Source organism: Camelus bactrianus, chromosome 15 (genome assembly GCF_048773025.1).
Source record: "Camelus bactrianus isolate YW-2024 breed Bactrian camel chromosome 15, ASM4877302v1, whole genome shotgun sequence".
Classification (NCBI taxonomy): Eukaryota; Metazoa; Chordata; class Mammalia; order Artiodactyla; family Camelidae; genus Camelus; species Camelus bactrianus.
The window spans coordinates 60,893,309-60,917,662 of record NC_133553.1 but is presented as its reverse complement, the minus strand read 5'-3'; the positions used below and the strand labels follow the sequence as shown (position 1 = coordinate 60,917,662).

The 24,354-nt window shown below is 41.9% G+C and overlaps 1 long non-coding RNA gene across 1 annotated transcript in view; it reads right to left on the bottom strand.

Annotated features, from left to right (window-relative positions):
* Nucleotides 1-24,354, bottom strand: part of LOC141573336 (uncharacterized) — a 388,243-nt gene that overhangs the window by 276,197 nt on the left and 87,692 nt on the right. Inside the window, exon 2 of the long non-coding RNA XR_012498994.1 lies at nt 18,405-18,505. This is a non-coding gene — a long non-coding RNA (uncharacterized LOC141573336). The remainder of the gene's footprint in view (nt 1-18,404; nt 18,506-24,354) is intronic.

Sequence of the window (24,354 nt, the reverse complement as noted above, 5' to 3'; positions counted from 1 at the left end):
GAGCAGGAAACGGAAAACAAAGTAACACTGAGTGATTGCTCGTGTCCTCTTAATATAATGAATACAAAATACTTTTAAAAAAATGCATTAGGCAGATATTGGCTTATGATGGGGTCAATATCACGATTTATTTAACTCTGGGGACAATAAATCTTGATATTGACTGAAAACATAAGTCAATATGTGTACTGTTGTGTGCATTCTATTACAAAAATTAGGTTTTTAACTTTAATAGCTCCTTTTGCAAAGAGGAAAAATAAAAGAACTCCCTTCAAAGGCCCTCAAATCACAGTCACACCAACATGTTGGAAAGGGACTCCCTGTCCGGCTCAGCCACTCAGCATCATCGAGTGATGACTGGTCAGTCAGTCAATTAATGTCGTAGACTGAACTGCTGATTCCGATTTTTCACCCCTCCTGTATACACCATCTTTGATGTTCATCCTACACAAAGCGAAGGCCATTCCCTGACCTGGGCCTTAGCTTGTGACATTTTTGCCAATGAAATACGGACAAAATTGAGAGTTTGCCAGGTTCCAGTCTAATCATTACCAGGCATCTTATGTTCTGCTTGTCTTCTTGTGACTCTGCCATCACAATTAAAAGAGATTCCCTTCAAGTAGAAGCTATCTCTTCAGCCTGAATTCCAAACTAAATCCACATGAACAGACAAGAGCCCATGCCAGTGTGAAGCCAAGCCCAGCTGGACCTACAAATGGAAGCAGAGTTACCCATTCAAGTTCAGCCTAGATCAGTGATCTAGCTCACTGCAGATATGTGAGAGATATATGCTTACTGTGAATGCCACAAAGATTTGGTGATTGGTTGTTATGTAGCAGTAGCTGACTGATGCAGTTAGCACTGACTTAGTGATCATTATTCACAGACTACTATACTTATTTCCTTGTGAAATCTTCAAAGAAAGTTGGCCCTGACTCTAAGAAATTCACAGTATGATAGGGGAAGGAGGATACACACATGATGGACTGTCTCCCTTTACAGTAAGTTCCCTGTAGCCCAGACAACTGTTAGATGTCTCCCCTTCCCTTAGCCAGGGGTAGTAACTTCCTCGAATTCACACATATCCAGAAGTTGGACTCAGCCCACTTACTAGTCTCCAATAAAAATACAGTAATTCCTCACATCGGGGATATTTGTAATTTTGAGTTTTTTTGGTTTTGTCTTTTTATTTGTTTGTTTGTCTTCTGAAGATCACAGAGACATCATGAGAATGCTACGTAAGGTTGCACATGGTATTCTAAATGTTTTATTTTCCCCAAATTCCTCCTCAGTCATATCATAATAGGGCTTCTCTCTTTCCCCTCTTTGGTGACTCAGTGGCAGCCTCCCCAGTTAATCCTTTATCCTTCCAGATCACTCTCAAGAGCTCCAAGCTTCTTAGATGCAGAAAAATTCAACTATGCCCCAGCTTATACTCCTGGACTTGTATTACCCAACTCATTCTGTTATCAGCAAATATTGAGCCTTAACAACAGAACTGCCCTCTTTATAAGGCAGTTCAACTATATAAGAAGATTCTTTCGTGTTTCAAGTCCCATTCCAAGTGGCTGATCAAAGTCTTTTTTCTTAATGCACATATAAAACCACCCAAAGTAATTCTGATTAGTAAAATTATCCTTCTATCATTATAACCATTCATTCATTTTTTCAGTAAGTATTTATTGAACCAGTCGCTGTTCTAAATAAAGGCTGAGAATTCAGCTGTGAACAAAAAAGAGACCTCATGGAGTGTTGTCTCAGGAGCAAAGACAAACATTAACAATTAAACTCACAGAAGAAAGTCATGCTGGGCAGCGGTAAGTACCATGAAGAAAATCAGCCCAGTGTAAGGGCTTACACACACTATTCTAGACAGGCTGGTCAGGGAAGGCCTCTCTGAGGAGGTGACTTTTGAGCAGTGGCCTGAATTGAGCCTAAATCTCGCGAGTGCTTACTTTATCCATCCATCCAATAAGTATTTATTGTGTACCTGCTGTTCTGAAGGGTTAGTGTTTGGTTGCTGGGGGGCACAGAGAAGAATTGTAAGTGGGTACTGTCCTCGAGGAGATTTAGTCAATAAAAGAGATACGTATACATTAAAAAAAAAAAAAAAGACAAACTATAGGTTTCCCTTGCTACCTGAAAGTAGTGTGTTCCTATGAAACCTTTCGTAAGCTGAAATGGGTAAAGACGCAATTACCTTAGGGGCACATCTTGCTAACGAATGCACAAAATAAATCGAGATAAAGCACAGATGCTCACAGACACAGTTCAAAGCTAAGGTGGCTGGAGGCTGTGATGCTGAGTGTGGTTCCCGGGAAGGAGCTGGGCGGGGCCTCTCTCACTGCTCGGGGTGCCCTGCCTGTATAACGACTTACTGCAAAACACACGCTGAACGCTACTTCCCCTTTAAGCCTGTCTTTGTAAAAGCAAAATTCCTCATAGGATTTCTTTTGGTTAACAAAAACAGATACTAATGCAGATCTTTTGTAAAAGCGAAGTGGTATAAAGCAAACTTTTCAAAAGCAGGGGTTACCTGTATACTTTAAGAAAGAGAATAACACATGCTGTGTAGACAGGATACCAGGGAGATTTGGAGAAACGAGAAACCACACCACGAGAAATCAACAGGTCCTTTTAAAATTATAAATTTTAAATAAAAAATATTTTTCTGAAGAATCTAAGGTAATTTTACTGGAAGTGGAAGGACTGTTCCAGCCCAATCTTCCAGGTAGTTTTAGATCCTTCACATCCAGTATATGCCATATACGATAATTTCATGTGTAAACCAACCATCTATATTTTATGCCCAAATCTTATGATATATAAAGAAAAGTAAAATTTTTTAATTTTCTTGTGTTCTTGCTCACTTATTTATTGAATGCCATGAGCATGGCAGATAACTTAGTAAAATAGGATTTTTCTACCCTGTTTTCAAAATTATTCTTACAGTGTAAATCTTTATACTTGGAAGCACAGAATAAACCCTTAGACTGCAGATTCAAGCAGAGGTGGGGTGACTGCATCCAAGACATTAGAGGATGCTCACATAGCAACTGGTGGGAGCCTTAGATGCCCACCAGGGTCTGTGACTGGTAGGCTGATAACACAAAGAAGGTAGAGAGACCACTCACAACCAATACTCTGAATTGTCTTTTTTTATACAGATTTCTATAGATTTCTACTGATTTGCCGTATCTCCAGCTCAGTTCCCCGTGTCCTCCCGGGAAAGGGTTTACATTTCCCTGCTGAATTTGGAGTATGTGGGCTACGGGGGAGGACTGGGTTAAAGGAATGTGATGGATACTGCTAGTTAACTGTCAGTATCCTTTTTTATTTAATAATAAAACTCTGGAGTTTTAGCTGGGTCCATGGCTACCTAGCAAAACAGCACATTTCCCAGACATTCTTGCAACTGAGGGTGGCCACGTTACTACGATCTGCTAATGACAGGTGTGCAGATGCAAGACATCCTAAGGCCGGGGTGCACCCTTGAGAAAAAAGAGCATGCGCTCTCCTCGCTGTTCCCCCTCCCCGCTTCCCCCTAACGGGAAATGGACCAAGACAGAAACCACGGATCAAGGATGGCAAAGGCACCCTACCAAACCCTGGAGCACTGACTGTTGTATCAGAGAGAAGTAAATTTCTACCACGGTTAATCCTCTATAGTTGAGTCTCTTTGGTACAGCAGCTTAGTCTGTACTCTAAGCCACACAGGAGAGAGAGCTATATGGGGGCCATTAAACTCACAAAATCAACCAGCCCAAGTGAACATGCTCTTGGCCAGGTTTATGAAAGTAGTGCTACCAATAGAAAAAAGAGTTTGTCCAAGTCAGGGCTTTGCATTAATCACCTGGCTATATTCTCCCCTGGACGTGGCCATGTACTGTTTCCACCCATGGCTTAATGTCTGCTCATGCTATGTGGTCCCTGACAACAGTACTTTCCAGACCAGAGGAACCAAGTCATTCTGCAACACTGAACGAGAAGAGCGACCATTCCAAGAGCCAGGACAAGGGCTTTTAGAGACTAAAAAAGCGGGAGCCTCTCTGTTGCTTTCCAGATCTAAAAATGTAACGCTTCTTGAGTTTCCTAGCTAATCTGCCCCTCCCATCTTATTTCCTAATACAGAAGAGAAATTATTTTCTAAGCTGCAGCTTTACAAAAACCATTTCCCTTTAGATGATGTGGGAAGTAGCAGAGAGTAAATCCAGGGAACAGGGGTTTTTTTCCCTTGAGTAGAGCCCCTCTGTGGGGGGACCTAAGAAACAGAGGATTTTCGTATTTGATTGTTGAGACCACCCAGATGCTTGATTTGGAAACCTGAACAAAGTTAGATTTCAAGAAATATTTAATTAGTTCAGTTAAAGGTACAGGGCTGGGAGCGGGTAGGAGGGCACAACCCTGATTAGAAATATAGATATCTCCTGAAATCTGAGTGCAGGAAACAGAGTAGAAGTGGGAGGCAGGGAAGTGTGAGCTGAACATAATGAGTGGTTCCAGGCTTGGGGTGGTTCCTGGGACCCCATCAGCAGAGGCCTCTGGACCTTCATTCTACTGTACACCATTAAGCTGATGCAGCTACAGCCACAGGAACTCGTTGTGTTTTGTCCTGCTATCCACCAGCTTGGGCTCTGAATATGCCAATTCCTAGTTCCTTTCAACAAAGACCTAGAGCACAGGCAGTTTCCAGAGAAAGCAGACGAAGGGTGAACCAGGAATCCCCAAACAATCCCACCACTCCAGTGGTTGGGAGGACAACACGGATGCCTAGAATTTTCAGAAGTTGGAGGCAGAAGGCTGAATTCCTGATCTCCTTCCTAGCTCTGTGATAAATACCTTTGGCCAAGGTCAGCTAAGCAAAGAGATCTTAATTCATCTATTTATTTATTCATTCAAACATTCATTCAATAAACATTTATGAGCACTTGCTCTGTGCTATGGACTAGGAAAACAAAGTGGAATTTAAAAAAAAGGATCTCTTTCCTCCAGAAGCTCACAGGCAAACACATAAACAGCTACTTCCCAGAGAGCTGCAGTATTTGAGGAAGGTCATATATAACTCAAAACATACATTTCAAAATAACTGGTTAATATACGGTTTAAAGTGGTTTTAATGTAAACTGATGTCTAAACTAAATGTGAATTCATTTACATAAGTAAACGTATTTGCACAAAAACCATCCACATTTCTTAAAGAGGTCAGCCGGCAGTAGATCAGAACGTACCAGGAGGATCTCACCTGTGCCAACAAGTCCCTCCCTCCTGGAGAAGGTATCTGCCATCCACCTGCTGTGTCACTGTTGCTAAGGGTCTCGAGTGCCAGTCTTAAATCCCCTACCTCTGTTTAATATTGTTTAACCAGTAAAAGATGAATCACAGATACCTTCTATTCTGAGAGCTTCAAAGAAACGTTCTCCTTGTCTGACAGATACATTCTTTTCTGCCCATTGCCAATGGATCTAAGCCAGCATTGCCTTATCAGGGTTGTTATAGTAAGATCTTTTCCATGGTTTTCCCATTTTTTAAAAACAGTGTCATGGATTCACTGAGGATGCAAAAAAAAAAAAAAAAACAAACTTAATTCATCTTTTTTTTTAAACCTTAAAGCATTTACATTTCCCTGATATGTGTAATTTAATTTGTTAGGTTTTCATTTTATATTCTAGCCTTTTATACATCGTTCCATATTTTAAAGTTTTTGTGGTATGTTAAGTATGATGTAGAGTTTTTTCCATTCCAATGCCTTCAATTATTGGGTAACTTCATTATATTTAAACATTCAGCTGTTCACTAACACTGCATTCTTACATGTTGCACAACTGGCTGCCAGTGATGTGCATTGTCCATTTCACTGGATGTTGTTATGTTACAGTACACAACTTGGTACCTATATAGTTTCAAACAAGAGAAATCTACAGATTCATGGTAATTTTAATATTTTTTACAAGTGTGTTCAAAATAAACACAATCTAGGGAGGATATAGCTCAAGTGGTAGAGCACATGCTTAGCATGCATGAGGTCCTGGGTTCAATCCCCAGTACCTCCTCTAAGAATAAATCAATGAATAAACCTAAATACCTCCCCCCACTAAACAAACAAAATAAACACAATCTACAAACTGGTCAGTGCAAACCTGGATAACTGGAAGTAGACACTATGTGTATGACAAAACATGAACGTAGCACATTTCCAGAACAAAAGAGGGAATGGCTACTGTCACAGTGTCATAGTGGGACTAGGTGGGACACTGTAGGGGAAGGTATGCACACCGGTGTTGAAGAGAAGCTTCACAGAAGAAATAGCTCTTGTGACATAACTATTAATAGAAATAAAAGGGAAACCACGTTTCCTTAAAGCTAACGCATGGAGAATACAGGATTGCCTAATTGCCTTAAAAACTGAGGCCCTCTTACAAGAGAAAAGATGGTATCCATACCATCAGTGTAAGGTCAGCCAGTCTCCGTGCCAACCCTCTGATAAGCAATAGGGTAAGTCTTGCTGTTGAGCAGTATTCAAAACAAGAGCATTACTATTATTTTCATAAACTCCCCCTCCAACCTGTCATCTCTCAAAACTATCTAAAGGCAGTATAATAACAAATTGGCCTTTAAGAAAACAGATCCAAAGATCTATGTGGCCAACTTTTACTGTCTTCCTGTATAAAAGGACAGTGTGTGGCCCATATAAGCAGCACCTTTCAGCCTCCAATTCAAGTTAGCTACACATCTTTCAAAAAAAAGTTACAAGTCAAAATATTGTTGCTTTCCTTTAAAGAAAACAAAAATATAGAGAATAGTCCATTAGGATTTTTCCCTGAAACAACTGAGGAGAAATAACAAAGCAAAAGAAAATAACCATGAACAGCCTACCATTCTTTGCAATACTTTTTCTCATGTTTAGGCCACCATCACTGATTCTAAGTCATCACTCACTCAAATCGCCTGGCAGAGCATTTCCCTTGGTATACCTGTGAACAGATGCACAAAGAAACAACCTAACAGCTTACTTCTCCCCCGCCTCTTTCCCAAGATGCCGTGATGACCTGAGGACGAGAGGTAGTGAAGAAAAGCTCCTGTCTATTACCTTTTCTTTTTTCTCTTTCCCTTTTCTTCCCTGATACCTTTAAAGACTTCCCTTAGAACGAACATGGAAGTCATCATTCGATGATGAATTTGCATGTCGATCAGCAGCCAGGGTAGCAGCCTCAGATTAGGGACATGCCGCTGCACACTAAAAGGCACAAAGAACAAGAAGTGCATTTCCATCTGCCCTTCCTTTCCAGTCAGTGCATTCCCAGCCGTGTCTATTGATGAGCACTTGGAACAATACCAAAATGCAGTGTAAGATCAATCCTGCTGTTTACTTCGCTGAGCTAAAGGAACAAAGAACAGAAGAAAGGCCTTAAACCCAGCCATCGTAAAGAAGCGGGATGAAGGATGAAAAATGGGTCTGATGGGCAGTTGCACAGAGTAAACGTATTTGGAGGAGCAGCAGCTCCAGCTGAGATAAAACCAATGATGATTTGTATTTTGCACTGTATCTTCAGGGGATAAAAGCACTTCTATCAGATAGCATTGGAGGCAAACTTGAAACACTGCAGTCAAGGGCAATGTTCCCTGCCAGGGAGAGAATAAAACCTCCCATAATTGCTGAGGAGTGTTAAATATCTGATTGTGCATGCCTCTCTCCTCCCATGGTGAGGCAACTCAACCAGCTCCTCTTTTTAACTCCACCAGCCCCTGGTAACCCAACAGTTGGCTGGGCCCTGCTGTCAACAAAGCAACAGGATACTGGGTTTTACTTGGGTAAATACCAGTAATTGTAATTTGTGGGATTATTTGTCTTTAAGCCTTTTTAAAGTTATTTCAAATAGGAAGCCCAGCAACTTCATTGCTGCCAAAATAAGAGCTGGGGGGTGGACGGGAGGATGAGTGTGGAGAGGCAGAGTTAGTATTCAAATGCAAATATTTGGAGAAAGAGAAGGCAGTGTCACAAAGCCACTATAGCCAAGGTGGGAATTTTCTTTCTGAACCAAGAGGAGATGCAACACGTTGCTTCACCATTTGGCAAAACCCCAAGGACATCAGCCAACCGCGATGGTGGGGGGGACCCCAGGTAAAGGGTATGAGAAAGGTAAAGGCCAGAAATACACGGGCCAAACTGGGCACTTCCTCCTTGGGTGCCCTGCTCTCCCCTCCTCCCAGAGCTAGGTCCAGCTCATCCCTTAGCCTCCCAACTCCAGTGTGGCCCACAAGACCAGCTGCAGCAGCTTTACCTGTGAGCTTGTCAGAAATGCTGAATCTCAGGTCCCACCCCAAACCTGCTGAATCCAAATCTCAAGAGGTGGGACTCAGTAAGAATTCCGAACCACATATCCAAAAAACAAAAAACAAAAAACAAACAAACAAAAAAACCCTTTCCTGACTCCCTCAGCACTCAGCAAACCCTCTCTTCCCTGAGTCCTGTATCCCTTACTGCTCTGCCAATCACAAGCCATTAACATATGCCTTTGCACACAGAGGGGATCCAATAAGCACATGGTGATTGTTTTGGCCTTGATGCTGCCCTGTGTATTTATGTGCCCTGACTCACCCGTTAGATGTCAAATGCTTTGAGGACAGGGACCGCCTAAGGTCTTTGAACCCTTCTCCATGCCTGGTACACACTGGTGCTTACTGATTCTTGAAGGGATGATCTGGGCACTGGGCCTCCTGTTTCGACTGGGGGATATTGTAGTAAATAGCATGAGTAGACAGCATTCTCCTAGTTTAGTTACCCTGACAAGAATACACAGCAGCCTCGACAGAGAGCAACTGGGCTCTGATTATCTTCAAGTGACCATCTGGAAAACAGGCCTGGAAATCATAAATGCATAAGTAAGTATTTTACAGAGGTATTAAACATTAACAGAAAAATATTTATCCTTGGGGGGAACAAGTCCTGAGTAGTTGCAATCTAGCATAATCTATGAATTTGCAAAACATTAAATGCACCCTTTTAACTTAGCTTTTTATGATAAAGTCTATCACTAAGTTCTAAGCACTGTATGGAGGTGATCTAATTTAATCCCCCAACAACTAAGTGAAATGGATATAATTTATTCTAAAGTAGGGTAAGGAAACTGAGGCCCAAGGAGACGAAATAATTTGCCCAAAGCCACCAAGTTACATGCAGATTCTAATACTGGTAGACCCCAGGGCCCAAGCCTGTTCTTACACATCCCACTGGAAGAAAGAAACAATGGGAAACAAACAATGGCTCGAAATGTAACCTGAAGGTCTTTCTGTGCACTCACAGGAATGGAAATGCCTGCCAACTGGTGGGACCTATGTTTTATCTACCAGAAGACAGAAATGCTCAGTGTGGAAACTTTGTAATTATATAGTATAGGTAGGTTAAAAAATAGCATAGCATAAAACCATGTCTATACAATGTCACATAGCTTAATTTTTTAAATGAAAATATTCTATCATCCACCAATCATCAAGATGCTTATAAATAGTGAGTCCCTGAAGTTTTCACTTTTTCCTAAAATGTCTGGGAGACATACAGACTTAAATTAAAAGTTCAAAACTCCTTAAGGAGATTTGCCTCCAAAGAATTCTGACATTAACAAAAAACACATCAAGAATCTAAGATGTTTCTTATTGTTTGCATTATCTGAGCACAGAAAACACACTAGACACCATACAGAACATTAAGGGAGACTCAATTTCAGTAGAGAGGGTTCATAATATAAATTAGAAAGACACAATCTAAATTAAATAGACACAGTCTAAATTAGATAAACACCATAAGAGTTCTGATTCCTTCCCAGCAGGGACTACAGGAGAGGATGTTTCCCAGGGTTTCAGACACACAGAAAGCTCTGAGTTTCCCTGGTCAACAGATCATTCTGTTATATTTTACTGTGCACCCACTGGATCCAAATACTGACGTTGGTAATTTTCTGACTGAGTCTAGCATGGCTGGAAATAACACTGACTTCATAAGGTGGGGTGGAGGCATTAAGGATAAGAATTCTACAGTCTGTCAGTCTGTTTCATAAGAACTGTATTTTTTTTTAGGAAATTTCGGTTTGACTAGAAAGTCTTAATTATCATCCACTTTGCCACAATGTGCAGAACTTTCGCCCTGCCTGTTCCACATTCTTCCATCAAAGAGTGATCCTGGTGCAGACAGAAGGTGCCCTTAGCATATTCTCCCAAGAATCAGGAGGGAGTGGCTGCCTGCACCCCTCGACATCCCCAAAGTAGCTTTATGAATGAAAATAAGACAATTAGCATCTTGTGACTGTGTAATTCTCTAACACTTTCTTTCTTAGCTACCAAAGCCTCTGAGCAGTCTCTTCAACAAAGATCTAAGGTGCAGAATGGTTAGATGGCTTGTTCAAGGTGACATACTGCACATTAGTGCAGAAGCAAGACTGAAATCAGCTCTTGGGACACCTGGTCCACTGTTCTTTCCTCTGCCTGGCCCTGACAGCGTATCACCTTCTAGCCGAACTGGTCCAGGGAAATATAACGCAAGCACAAATGCGAGCCACACGTGTCTTTTTAAATTTTTTAGTGGCCACACTTTAAAAAGTAAAAAGAAAAGGTAAAACCAGTTTTATCAACAGATATTACTTAACCCGATATAAACATCATTTCAACAAGTAATCAATGTTAAAAATTGTTAATGAAATATTTTACATTTTTTTTCATATGAAGTCTTCAAAATCTGGGGTATATTCCATACTTCCAGCAAATCCCAATTTAGATGAGCTCCATTCCAAGTAGTCAATGGCCACACGTGACCACCTTATTGGATAAGACAGCATTATAGCGTCTGTCTGAAACATTTGAAAAGCACGGCCCTGCCAAGTCCAGCCCTGGGTCAGACAGCTCCTTTGCAGTCAGGACTATCGAAGTGAGAGCCACACAACAGCTTCACTGGGAAGTGGGAGAGAGGTTTCCAGGCAGCCTCGAACCCTAAGGAGACTCTTACCCCTGATATAAAGCCCCAGAAGTCTATTAACCCCTCCTCTCCCTACACTGCCAAGCAGGCAGCATTCTCACCCAGAGAACCTCGCAGGACCCAGGAACAAATCCATGGACACTGAACTGCCAAGAGAGTAGATTTAGCTCAGACCCTCCTGGAGAACATCTTACCAAAACTCCGGCGAGGTGGGCTTTGTACCTGACAACCAAGTTACACTCCAGTTGTAACTCATTTGTAATTTGCCAATGATTTACTTATTAATTTACTTATGGGTAAAATGTTAAATCTACATCAAAGTGTACGTTTAGTCCCTTTTCACTCATCATTTTGCTGTATTTTAAAAGCCTCAGATTAAAGGTACTCCTTTCAGGCTACGTAAGTACACATACCTAAGCACACAGTACCAGTGGGTGTTTCCATCCCAACACTGAGGCCCCCGGTGGGTAGACACGACTTGAGGTGAGCAGTGTCCACACGGGACGCTGAACTGGGGACAAGCTAGGTTACCTGTGCCATCTCTCTCCCCAAGGACTGGTTTACCCAGATCACCCATCCCACTGAGGCAGAGGAGGATTTCCGAAGACCAGAGGCATCACACACAACATGACAGAACCCTCTAAACAGCTGGTCTTCCTTCTCCAGCCTCTCTAATCCTGGAAAATGGCTATATTGCCTTCCAGTGGCGAAGAGACCACCTCAAAATCTTCCGCGACTCCTACCTCGCCAACCTAAACCCTGATATTACAGAGTTTTCCACAACAGTCGGTCACGGGGAATGTGAAAATCTCTCTCCCTTCCGATCATGGCACAGTCACAGGAGAACATAATCTTTGGATGAGCACGCTTCCTCCTCAAACAAAGGAACATTTCTCCCTGTGCGGCGGGAGACATTTAGCCCTTCTAATATCCCCTGTTGTGGAAGGTGAGCCTTCCAGGCTTCAGTGTTGGGGATAATTACAAGGGGATTTGCAGTCAGGGCCTGCAGGTGGGATGGAGGGAGGGCAGGAGGGAGGGAGGGACGGAGGCAGAAAAGCAAGGATCCCAACAGCTTTTTCACGTCAGGGAAACATCTTCATGCTCAAAATGAGCACAGCTTCTCGATCACTGACCTCCCTCTAACGTAAAAAGTCTTCTTATTTGTGAAAAGGTGCTTGTAAACATGGCTCCCACAGTCCGAAATGTTGACGTGTCTGAGAGATCGTAGCACTTCTCAGCCAGGCCCACTGCCGGGCAGACATTCCCACAGCCTCTGCCATCCTTACTTCACGTTGTCACGCAAACTGCTGGAGGACACGGCGACAGCCGTTCTACAGCTAAAGCTGTTCACACACACACACACACACACACACACACACACACACACACACAAGGCAGAAAGCCTACTGCTCGGAGAGTCCAGGCACCCACCAGTCCATCTGCTTCAAAGACCAGGCAACTCAGAAGCCTCATTTCAAGGGCAGAACATTAGAAAGGAGGAGAGATGTGAAAGGCGAAAAGACAGCTGACTGCCGTCTAAGGTGAACATCTCTGTGGACAGGCGTGTTTCCGGTTCAGTGATCTGAGCTGGAAACCAGGCCATGGGCTGTCCTAGAGAGCTTGTACAGAGCCATCTGCTCCAGTGAGCAAAGGGACATCCCGCCCTTGTCTAAGTGTGCAGAGAGATCCTGTCAGCCTCTCCACCACCTGGAACTTCTGCAGTGCCTGGGTAGGGGGCAGGGCACCCCTCCCCTCCTGGATGAGAGTCAGAATGTATTCGTGGAACACCTCACGTTCACACAACGCTAGATGCATTTCAAAACACACACAACATCTCCATATTCCTTTACTTTGGTTGGTTGGTTGGTCAGTTGGTTAAATTTAACCCACCCTCCTTTACACACCTTATGACCAGACATCCAGCCCCTCAGTGGAAGAAACAAGAAGAGATGGTTCTTTAAAGGATGGTATGGTTTGGGGTATATTATTTCTGAAGTAGAGCAGTGTGGAGTAATAACCTGTAATGTTCTTATATTACTCAGAATAAAAACCCACTTGGCCTCTTTTTTCAGAAGGTAGAAGATCCTCCCTGAGCCCTGCACCCCAGAGAAGGGATTAGAACTCACACCTTTCCCTGCTCTGCCTCCAAAACACCAGGTGACAAAGAAGTGATCAGGAAGGAAGGAGAACTATCAACTTCTGCTGTTTTATAACACATTTCGAAATACATTTAATTTCATCTAGTTCTGTTTTTCAAAGAATAACTCTCACAAACTCACACACACAGTGTTTAACAACACAAAGAATGTGTCCTTGCCGTTCCCTTCCCCTGGTGTGCACGTGCTGGAGGATGGAGTATTGCAGGGCGCACGTGACTCGTGCCCACCGTGCAGGTGAAGGATGGCCGGGGCTGGGCACTGAGAGACTTGCCCAAAGTCAGAAAGGCACTTCCAGCACTGGGGCTAAACTCCACTGAAACTTGTGAATGCAGAGGTAAAGGAAGGAAGAAAAGACAAAGGAAGTAAAAAGGAAAGAAAGGAGTGGCTGACCAGAAGGAGAGAATGATCCCAGGGCCTTTGAGTCTTCGCTGCTCCCGTCCGCCCTTCTCCTGCGCCAGCCCCCGCGGAAATGAGAGGGGGCAGGGTGGGGGCGCGCAGGACCCACAGAACCCCCTCCTCCTCCTACCCTGTCACCCTCTCTGCCACAAATACCCTCCCCAAGCCTTTCTTTCTCCACCTCTCTCTCCCTCTTCCTCTCACTGTCTCAAAAAAGCGTCTCCTATCCTCTTGCTTCCCTCCACGTTTACTCTCACCCAGTTCTCCTTCACATTCCAATTCAAAACTAGCTGTTTTTGACCTGGACCCAGAATAATCGTAAGAATTATCCACTCCTCTGCAGACTTTTCCTCCTTTACACCCAACATTCTCCCCCAACACCGCCCCCCCACCCCGTCTCCTAGCCCCCGTGACAAGTGCTTCCCAAGTCTCCGGGCTGAGAGCCCACCTGCTTCCCTCCCAATATCTCCCCGTGTGCCTTAGCGGGGCCCCACCACCAACCAGAACAGATGTCCCCCCTCCTACAGGTATAACAAACGCAAGCTGGGATCAGAGACACTATTAATAATAATACCATTAAACAGGCCCTGGCAGGCTGGGGTTAATCTGGAAACACGCATGCTCATCACACATGAAACCCATAATACACGATGAGGGAGAAACTTAATTCTCCAACTCACTAGCTTTCATTTATATTCCAAAGTCTCCACCTCTCCCCCAGTGGAATCATTCAGCACAGTAGGATTTTCTCTGCTCAAACCCACCTTCACTTTAAAAGAACTAAAAAGGCTGGGTTTAGTTCCTGTCGCTAGCATCAAGGCTTTTTCTCTTTGACAACGGGCCCAGGGATCTGCAGTTTCATCGCTTCATCTTTTTTTTTTTTTTTCCTGTACACACGTGTGCAAAACCCACAGCAGCTTTACTGAAAGTGGTATGTAAGCAATATACATTAAGGGTTCACACTGACCTAGCATTGGATGATCTTGCAAGCTAGGAGAATGTGGATATTCATTTTGGACCAATATGGGTTGAAATGAGCAGGCACCCCCTGAGAAGGAACCCAGAGGCTGTCTTGTCTCACCTCTGATTAGACTATTTAATAGAATCTGCCCCATGTAGAAGTCAGGGTAGTGACAAGAGCTTGGCTCCATAGCTGCCACCCCAGGAAGCTGCTGCCCTTAGCATTCCTTCCAGCCGGGAGCAGCAGGAAAGGTCTGTGCGTGTGATGTCAACGGGAGGCACTGGCACATGCCCGTCTCCCAAGCAACCTAGAGCTGCACCCGCGGAGCCTGCTGACTCCTGCAGTTACCAAGTCCCACCTGGAATCTCCCTGAACCCAGGCAGGAACCCTCTGGGTCAGCCAAAGGGTCCATCTGTTTTCTCCAAAAAGCCATCACCTCTTAAAAAAAAAAAATCTGCCTGGGAGCTCCTGGCACCACCCCTAGATAACCCAGAAACACTACCCTCCTTATTCCATTGCTTTTCAATCCTGATTTTGCAGAACTGCAGGTGGCTCCCCTCATCTCAAAGTATACTGAGAAATTCTTAGATACAATACTCAAGACAAAACTCATTCCATTCCCTTTCATTTGAAAATGTCTAGCACCACATTTCAGAGGAAAGGGAGAGTAAATTAATCAAAGGACTACTAATACTCTTTTATGTCACAAAATAGTGATTTCCTTAAATGTACTACATGCAGGACAAAATTATTCAGGTCACCTGATTCACTGGGGACCTTTTAACTTCAAAAAAGTGCTGGACCCAGGGGTTTTTAAGCAGCACCTCTGATTTGTGCACAGAGATGAACTCTGATTCAAACCACATTCTCCCACTCAGCCCAGTCCAGCCATTCCATCACAGGTAGGACTTAGACTGGTGAGGAGCTGCACCATTGCCTTCTGTGTCCCTTCACCAAACTGGCTTCCTATGAAATGTAGTCAGAAATAGATCTACTCCCAGTCGTGGCCACTGCCTATATGAAACAGTGGCCGCTTCACAGATGAAATATAATTTTGGCTACTGTGTTCACAGGCACACCAATCTTTATATTCATTCATGCGTGCATGAAACAAGTAAGAAAGGAGCCTCTATTCTCTACCAGGTCCAATGCTAGGTGACTGAGATACAGAAGTGAACAAGAGTGACCTATCACTCCTCCTATAAAGCTGATATTAATTAGTAATACATGACTAAAATCATTGCAAATTAGAATAAGTGACATGAAAAGAGAAACAAGGATCCAAAATAAAGACTAACTAGTAGGACCAACTTTGAACTACCTCTGAGGAGGTAGCATATAAGCACAGACTTAAAAGGATGAGAAGGAACACAACAATGCTACAATCCGGGCATTGCCTTCCAGTTACATTCAAGGAGAGGAAGAGCAAGTGCAAAAGCCCTGAGGTTGGGAAGAACCTGGTGAGCTCAGAGATTAAAAGCTGAATTTGCCTGGTGCATAGTAACCAAGCAGAGAACAGTGCAGAATGAGATGATGTCCACCACCCTGTTACGGGTGTACCCAACTCCCTGCCTGCTCCCCCTTTTGAAGGAAGTATGTTGGAATGCAGTCAGGAAGAGTAAGGTGGCCTTGAATCTGTCCTAATTTGTAAAAAGAAGTAACCACAAACGTTGAGACTCTAAGAAACATGGGTAATATATTGTTGGTGGCATGCATCAGTCCTGAGCATACCACACCGTCATTTTGGAATACCACGTTGGAAAATCTGGAGTCCCACAATCCTGGCTCCTAATCCTGATCCACACTGCTTAACCCCCGTGAGATTCAGTCTCCAGCTGACACCTGGTGAGTTTCACTAATAGGACTGACTAAAGAAGACACATCTTCACTAATGCTACACTTCATAGTCCTTTGGATATTTACTTAAAGCTCATTAACTGATTGAAACTTGGTCAAATAAATAACTTCTGTTTAATCCAGTCTTAGAGCCCACAAAAATGAATGCTCTATAGTACTGGCATCCAACAGAAATGTAATGCAAAACACAAATGTGAGCAATATGTAAATTTTAAATTTTCTAGAAAAAAAATTATTTTAATTTCAAAATCAATTTTATTGTAGCCAAAACAGTGGAATTAACTGTACATAATAAACTATTTTATATATATACACACACATACACATCTTACAGGGAATTAAGGTTTCTTTGACAGAGAATCTTAAACAAAATTAAAGTTATATACATTAGTGACATAACTCAACATCTTTAATTTGGTATAAATGTGACACATTTTCTTGCTTTCCTGTGCTCTGCTGAATCACCATAACCTAAACTGCTTTATAAAACCAATATGCTGAAATTTAATTTTACTGTTTTCACTTACACTGATTCCAAACAAAACTTTTCGTAAGCTTCTTTTATGTGGGTCCATCTCATCATCAATATCATTCAAGTATGGATCACCAGCCCCATTGGAAAAAGTTTTTTAAATATATAAGGTAGATTAATTTAATATTATAGTTAAGTCATTATAATTGTAATATGTTATCAATATTTTTAAAATTATTAATGAGACATTTTACATCCCTTTTTTTGTACTGTTGAAAACTGGGTATGTATTCCACACTTAAAGCACATCTCAATTCAAACTAGCCACATGTCAAGTGCTTACCAGCCCCATGTGGCTACTGGCTACTATACTGGATAGCATGCAGTTCTATAGAGATTATCAGATTTTTAGATACTTGTGCTCTATGAGCTGTCTCAAATATAACTGCAAAACTCATGAAGGTTAAGAAAAAGTAAACAAGACAGCAAAGATTGAGCCAATCTCGTACTTCGAAGTCCATTCTGGTTTCTGAGCGTTGATGAAACTTTCAACTTTCCTGACTCCCTGAACTATTATTTGTGGAACAATCACTTAATGATCTATGATTTCATTCATTCAACAAACATTAATTGAGCACCTTCTATTGTCCAGGTACCAGGGGCTAGGGATGCAGACATGAACAAGCATAATCCCTGACCACAAGATGCTCGATATTCAGGTAGGAATCTTCCAACCCAATGCGTGGTCAGCACTCCTCAGGATTTCTCCCTCCCAAGCTAGAATTTGGGAGAAATGGGTTCTAGTTTTGACTCCTCTACAAAAAAGTTGTGAATCCCAGAGAAAGCATTTTCCCTATCAAGCTTTTGCTTCCTTATCTACAAAACGTGCAAGTTGATCTGAATAACTGATAAGCATCCTTTCAGTCCGAGATTGCACCTTCAGCGCGAACCGCATTACCCTGTGTCTTGTCCTAATGACGTGTGGGAACATGGGAACGCAAGCTGAGAAAAGCCCCCTCCCCCGACCTGCACCCCCAGGGGAAGCAGCAGCTTTGTTTGCTTCTGAATCCTCTCCCTCCTAGGCCTTTTGTAGTTGCAGGAGCGGGCTAGCTTTGTTTTACTTTGCTTTGTTTTAATTACATTCAAAATTAGCAAAACAATCCCCATGATCCCCCTAGAAGAATAATTGGCCCATTTGGTACATCTGACTGTGTGGCGAGACCCCCCTGTCATTACACCAGAGCCCCACACGTAGTCTGCTCCCAGGTAGACGATGGCTGAGAAACCCAGAGAGCCCATCGAGCCCATCATTAACCTCATTTTGAGACAGCCCCAGAGGCAGTCCTTTCGCCACCGGCACAGCCGGCTGTCAATTGTGTCAAGCCAGTAACATGTTAGTTAGCAGGGGAGCAATCCAAAGAGGTAGCCATAGATCCAAATGCCTAAAAGATATTCTGGAATGTGGTAATTATGTCCTGCAGCTGCCAAGGGTGTCCTCTGTGAGTTCACAGATAGTCATTGTACCAGGGAGAGAAGAGGACGGATAACAGCAGCCAAGATGTTAACAACAAACAACAGGTCTTGGTTCGAACTTACCCAACAGTCCTCAACGCTTTGGTTGCGATTCATCTTCAGGTTCACAGGACTGTTCCCAGGAGACTCTGGTCCCCTTAATACAAGTGCTGCATATTCTGTCCCTGAACACAAGAGATAAGGGGTGAGGGAAAAAAGGGGCAAAGTTATAATTAAATAATAGGAGGATTAAAAGGAGAATATTCTCGCTGTTACTATGGATTCTGCAGCTCTATTCTTACAAGTGAAATTTCCTAATTTCCATGTTTCTAAAAAATGGGCAATTTTCAAACTTTTTACAGTTCATTTGTTCATATCACTAAGTAGTATTCCATTGTATGAATATACCGCAGTTTTTTAATGCATTCACTTGTTGATGAACATTTGAGTTGTTCATAGGTTTGTGCTGTTACCAACAAAGCTACTGCTAACATCTGCATACTAGAGAGAACGTGGCAGACGCCTGTTAATATTTGGGTGAATTTGGGTGATGTGTATGTCAGTTCATTGTACTATTCTTACAACTTTTTTCTATGTTTGAAATTGTTTCAAAATAAAAACACAAAATGAAGTACAATTTTTACTGAACCTGATTTTAAAACACTTCAAATTTTTAAAACAATTATCATACAGTAAAATTTACTCTTAGTGTACAGTTCTGTGAATTTTAAGACATGTGCACATACGTTAACCCCTACCACAAATGAGCATTTCCATTGCTCCATTAAAACAAACAAAAAAACAAAAACCTCTGCTATGCCTTTATACTTACAGTCTCCCTAATCCTAACCCCTGGCAGCCACTGATCTCCACACTGTGGTTTCTCTTTTCAAGAATGTAATATAAATGGAATCACACAGCCTGTAACCTGTGAGACTGGCGTCAGCATGACATCTTTGAGATGCTGCATGTGTCAACAGCTCACTCCTTTGGGTTGCTGAGCCGCATCCACCTGTTGGACCCTTGGGTTATTTCAAGTTTGGGGCCATTATGGCCAGAGTTTAGATGAACATTTGCATACAGACTGCTGTGTGAGCACAAGTCTCATTTCTCTAGGACAAATACGCGGGAGCAAGATTACTGGTCTTCAACAAGTGTATCTTTTACATTATAAGAAGGCCAGTTTTCTGGTGTGGCCAGTTTTGAAATCTGCCAGCAATGAATGAGAGTTCCCAGCTGCCCCTCATTTTTTTTTTTTTTTTTTTTTTTTTGCTGAATAAATACTTATTAAGTGAATGTTGACACACTAACATTGGCAGACACTGCTATGGCTGTTCCTGTGTTCCAGGAAGTATTCTCAGCACTTGGCAAACATGAATTCATTATTCTCCATGACCACCCTAGAAGGTAGATATTGTTATCAACACTTTACAAACGAAACAAGTGAGGCACAGAAAGGTTAGGTAACTTGCCTAAGGTCAAAGACAAGATTTGAACCCAGGCAGGCTGGCTCCGGAGTCCTTATCCTTAACCATTATTTATTAAGCTCTTACTATGTGCCAGGCCCTATGGCAGTGAATAAGAGCTACAGGGCCCTAGGTTCCAGTAATCCTGCTCAGATACAGAAAGATGGCTCTGTTTCCAGGTGCAGATGTTCAGGCACAGAGACGCTCAGATGTTGAGCAAGGCCACACAGCCAGCTGGCAACAAAGCCATTTTTCAGTTGCCTGTCATCTTAATCAGCACTTGGTGTTACCAGGTTTTGGTGTGTACTGGTATTGGATTGTGGTGTTTTTTTTTTATTGAGGTATTGTTGATTTACAATAATATATGTTTCAGGTGTACAATATAGTAATTTAAAATTTTTATAGCTAATACTCCATTTATAATTATAAAATACTGGCTATATTCCCTGTGCTGTACAATATATCCTTGTAGCTTATTTATTTTATACATAGTCGTTTGTACCTTTTAATCACCTACCCTTATCTTGCCCCAAGCCCCTTCCTCCTCCCCACTGGCAACCACTAGTTTGTTCTATCTGTAAGTCTTTCTTTTTTATTACATTCACTAGTATGTTTTATTTGTTTAGAGTCCACATATAAATGATACCATACAGTATTTGTCTTTCTCTGCCTTACACATTTCACTTAGCATAATACCCTCCAAAGCCATCCAAGTTATTGCAATTGGCAAAATTTCATTCTTTTTTATAGCTGAGTAGTGTTCCAGTATATATATCTTTTTTATCCATTCAGCCACTGATGGACACTTGGGTTGCTTCCGTATCTTGACTATTCCATAATGCAGTTATGAAGGGGTGCACGTATCTTTTCAAATTAGTGTTTTCATTTCCTTTGGATATATACCCAGGAGTGGAACTGCTGCATTATATGGTAGTTCTACTTTTAGTTTTCTGAGGAACCTCCATACTGTTTTCCACAGTGGCTGCACCAATTTACATTCTCACTAAAAGTGTACAACGGTTCCCTTTCCTCCGTATCCTCACCAACATTTGTTATTTGTGGTCTCTTTGATGAGAGCCATTCTGACAGGTGTGAGGCGACATCTCATTATGGTTTTGATTTGCATTTTCCTGATGATTAGCGATGCTGAGCAACTCTTCATGTGCCTATTGGTCATCTGTATGTATTCTTTAGAAAAATGTCCATTCAGATCTTCCACTCATTTTTTTAATCAGGCTGTTTGGACATTTTTTACTATGAGTTGTTTACATAGTTTGGATATTAACCCCTTCTTGGTCATATCATTTACAAATATTTTCTCTCTATTAGTAGGTATTTTTTGTCTTGTCGATGGTGCCCTTTGCTGTACAAAAGCCTTTCAATGTAAATAGGTTCCATTTGTTTATTTTTGTTTTTATTTCCTTTGCCTTAGGAGACAGATTTTTAAAATACTGCCATGATTTATGTCAAAGAGTGTTCTGCCTATGTTTCCTTCTACGAGTTTTATGGTTTCCAATCTTACAGTTAGGACTTTAATCCATTTTGACTTTCTTTCTGTATATGGTGTCAGAGAATGTTCTAATTTCACTCTTTTATATGTAGAGCACAGTTTTTCCAGCACCACTTACTGAAGAGACTATCTTTTCCCTATTGTGTATTCTTGCCTCCCTTGTTGTCGATTAACTGACCATAAGTGCATGGGTTTTTATCTGGGCTCTCTATCCTGTTCCATTGATTTATGTGTCTGTATTGTGCCAGTGTCATACTGCTGTGATTCCTGTAGCTTTGTAGTATAATCTGAAGTCAGGGAGTGTGATACCTCCAGCTCTGTTCTTCTTCCTCAAGATTGTTTTGGCTACTCAGGGTCTTCTGTAGTTCCATACAAATATTAAAAGTATTTGTTCTGGTTCTATAAAAAAATGCCATTGGTATTTTGATAAGGGTTGCACTATATGTGTAGATTGCCTTGGGTAGTATAGTCATTTTAACCATATTAATTCTTCCAGTCTATGAATACATTGTATCTTTCCATCCATTTGTATTGTCTTCAATTACCTTCATCAGTGTCCTATCGTTTTCTGAGTATAGGTTTTTTACCTCTGTAAATAGGCATTTTATTCTTTTTGATGTGACTGTAAATGAGACTGTTTCTTTAATTCCTCTTTCTGATAGTTCATTGTTAGTGTATAGAAATGCTACAGATTTCTGTATATTAATTTTGTATCCTGCAACTTTACTGAATTTACTGATGAGCTCTAGCCGTCTTTGGTGGCATCTTTAGGATTTTGTATGTATACTATAATGTCATCTTCAAACAGTGACAGTTTTAGTCTTCCTTTCCAGTTTGGATTCCTTTTATTTCTTTTTCTCGTCTGCACTGTGGCTAGGACTTCCAATAATATGCTAAATGAAAGTGGTGAGAGTGGGCATCCTTGTCTTGTTCCTGATCTTAGAGGAAACACACCTGCGAAGTCCGTCTTGCCATGTAAGGTAACATATTCACAGATTCCAAGGATTAGAAATGTGAACATCACTGGGGCCATTATTCAGCCTACCATACCATGTCTTGTAGAAAATTCCCTTTGAAGCCACAAAAGAGCTCTTTTGGTAAGACTTCTCTGTGGGGTCTGAGTATATAGCAATATGAGCTGAGGAGCTTATTTCACCCCAACTTCCAATTATTAATGAACAACAGTGATCCTTCAACCAAATTCATAGTCAAACAATGTCTTTGGACCAACCATCCCATACAGTCCACTAAGATAAACAATTAAAAAGCCAAAATATTTTTCTACCTGCAGGGCATTAGCTGGATTTGCCCTTTTTCTGGTCCTCTGGTCTTGCAGCATACACACACACACACACATTAGTTATATATACATAAACATAATAATTAGTTATAATTGTTCCTTTAATGTACAGAATTTGAAAAAGAAATTGTAACTGAGCCACAGCTCAATGGCTTGTCTTTTGGGGCTGCAGTAACTACATGACAATTTGCCAGGACCCAAGGCAAGTAGGATGCAGCTCTTACTGTGCCCCTTTCTTGTTTAACTTTTTATTAAGATTCCTACTTTTATTACATGTAATGGAGGTTGGTTTCATTGCTGCCAATCTGCAAGCTCCCACAGACACTCTGGGAGACATTAGCCTGTCACCAATGAACCAGCTGGGTCACAGAATTCTGCAATAGGTCTCACTTCTTAGCTTTAAAAACAAACAAACAAAAAATTAACCACAGAAAGAACAGCATTACCTGACTTTCAGCACCACCCCCAGGACAACAGCAGTGATAAATTGACATCATCCAGTGCCTGCAGAGATGCAAGACCATGACCAGAGGACATGTCCACTTGGCAGACCCAGAGCAATTTTCCAAAGGAACAGCCACCACCGAACTTGAAGCTGTGCTGAAGTGCCCTCTAAGAAGATGCTTGCCGAACAAGACTACTATGACATGGAAAGATATGGCCAATTTTCCACTGTGGGAAACAATGCTACTTTTGCTTAATATGTTTGTAAATAATCAGAAAGAAAGAAAAACACCAAAATATCAATGATGACTAGCTCAGAGATGCTGTATTACAGTCCCTTTTTAATTATTTATGTTTGCTTGTTTGTATTTTCCAAATTTTCTGCAATGAAAACATTAAAGCTTTACTTTTATAAAATTTTTAAAAATTTTAATGATAATAATCAATGGTATTAATGCTGGCAACAAGCTAACCTTGAACCACGTATGAGCCTTGAATAAATCAGAGGCAAGACGGTGTTTGAATTTGTGTAAGCTTAGCTAAAAATTTGTTCATTTTTTGAGCCACATATTAGGCATGTACTAAATGGTAGATACTGCCTCGAGTGATGAGAATACAGTGTTAAACAAGGTAAGCTAGGTCCCTCGTGGGGGCAGAGGGAAGACAATGAAATACACTATCTAAGTCAAGTCGTTCTAGGCGCAATGATAAAGATAGAACAGGTGCTGAGAGCGAGTGAGGAGGGGCCCCTTTACGTTGGATGGCTGAAGGAGGCCTCTCTGAAGAGGGAACATCTGAGCCGAGACCTGATTGAGAAAAAGCAGCTGGCCATAAGGAAAGCAGGGAAGAGCATTTCAGGCAGAGGGAACAGCCAGAGGAAAAGCCCTGCAGTGGAAACAAGGCAGAGGTGTTCATGGACAGGAAAAGGGCAATGCGGCCAGAGCTTCCTGAGCCAGTCAGAGAGGGAAGCAGTGGCCAGGACACAGAGGGCCCTGCAGACCTGCATTAGGATGGGAACTTTATTCCATGTGTAAAGGGAAGCCGCTGTGGGGCTTTGACAAGGAGAATGTGATCTGATTTACATTTTCCAAAGCTCAATCTAGCTGCTATGACAGGATTGGGTTGGAGGGTAAAATAACATAGCAGAGTCCAGATAGGAGGCTACTGCAATAATGCCACTGACAGCTGGCAGACGTTGGAACCAAGGTGCTTATAGCAGAGGTGGAGAGAAGTAGATAGACTACCATGAAATGGAGCTTAGACGGCTTACTGGTGGATTAGATGAGAGAGAAAAAAATGATTCAGAGATAACAC